At 47.3% G+C, this 1690-nt stretch overlaps 1 pseudogene; it reads left to right on the forward strand.

Annotated features, from left to right (window-relative positions):
* The first annotated feature begins 304 nt into the window (after positions 1-304).
* LOC102267611 (glycine cleavage system H protein, mitochondrial pseudogene) lies at positions 305-816 on the forward strand (annotated as a pseudogene).
* The last annotated feature ends 874 nt before the right edge of the window (positions 817-1690 follow it).

Below are 1690 nucleotides of genomic sequence, written 5' to 3' on the forward strand. Positions count from 1 at the left end.
CCCAGAGCCCCGCGGAAGCACCTCAGAGCTAGCGGGGAACCTCCAGCTGGACGCCTGGTGAGCAGAGGCCAGAGGCCTCCCCAAGCTGCTTCTCTCTCAGTGGCAGGCCGCCGCGGGGACCATCCACCTCCTCCTTCTCTGTGCCCTGCCTGGGAGAGGATTCCGACAAATGGGGAGCGGGGGGCGGTGTCTTGTCTCCATCCCTGTTTCCCGTCTGGGAAGAGAGAATTTCCTTAACTACCCTCCTTCTGGTCCTTTCTCATAGAAGAACTTTTTAAAGATTATTTCGGGCACCCGTGCGAACATGGCGCTACGCGAGGTGCGGAGCGTGCGGGCCGCGGTCGGCAGCCTGCACGCCATCTCGGCACCCAGCGCGCCCTGCTCGCTGCGGCCCTGGGAACTGCGGGCGGGTGCCCCGGGCGCTGCGCACCGGCCCTGCTCTGCTGTCGGTGCGGAAATTCACAGAAAAACACGAATGGGTAACAACAGAAAATGGTGTTGGAACAGTGGGAACCAGCAATTTTGCACAGGAAGCTTTGGGAGATGTTGTTTAGTCTGCCTGAAGTTGGAACAAAGTTGAATCAACAAGAGTTTGGTGCTTTGGAAAGTGTGAAAGCTGCTAGTGAACTCTATTCTCCTCTATCAGGAGAAGTGACTGAAATTAATAAAGCTCTAGCAGAAAATCCAGGACTTGTCAACAAGTCTTGTTACGAAGATGGTTGGCTGATCAAGATGACATTCAGTAACCCTTCAGAACTAGGTGAACTAAGGAGTGAAGCAGCATATGAGAAATACATAAAATCTACTGAGGAGTGAAAATGGAGCCCCTAAATAAACTGCTTTGAAACAACTTAATCTAGCATAGTTGTCTTCAATTAGTGGTGGATAGATATTTAAAGTGGAGAAGGCAATGGCACCCTACTCCAGTACTCTTGCCTGGAAAGTCCCATGGACGGAGGAGCCTGGGGCTGCCGTCTATAGGGTTGCACAGAGTTGGATCCGACTGAAGGACATAGCAGCAGCAGCAGCAGATATTTAAAGAACAACTTTTAGTAAAAGAAACTACTTGTAACAATGTTTCCTGAAGAAAATACCCCTTAACTTTCTAATGACTTCAGATAACACTGTGCATCTTTTACCACAGCATCCTGCAGATTTTTAGGCTAGGCTCCAATTATAATATTCAGAATTCCTAAAATTATCTCTGATAAAACTGATTACAAAAATTATGTAATTCAAGGATAACATGGTTATCTTAAACCTTATATGACATTGTAACTTGCTTACAGCTATCCTTGGATTTGGGTCAAAATTAGAAATAACTGCCAGTGGAGAAAAGTTTGTTAGTTGCACAGTGTCCAATGCAGAACATTACTGTCTTAATTTTGCAATATGCTGTGTTTGCTGCTGCCATTTTTATACAGTGAAGCAACAGCCTTGCAGGAGAGTAAACAATTAAATATTCAACTTCTTAAAAAAATAAATAAAGATGATTTCATCCTTAGAACACGTCTCACTGAGATGCCACGTGCAGTCACTGCGTTTTCACAGCCGTGTGAAGATCTGCTGCACCAGTGCGACCACGTGGGGTTCCCATCGTTTCTGCGTGTGTCCGAGTTGTCGGGATGGCTTCCTGATCCCTCGCGATCTCATTTACAAAAGCCTGTGTGTGGCTGTGGAAGGGGAGCAC

This window comes from Bos mutus, chromosome 3, assembly GCF_027580195.1.
Source record: "Bos mutus isolate GX-2022 chromosome 3, NWIPB_WYAK_1.1, whole genome shotgun sequence".
NCBI lineage: Eukaryota > Metazoa > Chordata > Mammalia > Artiodactyla > Bovidae > Bos > Bos mutus.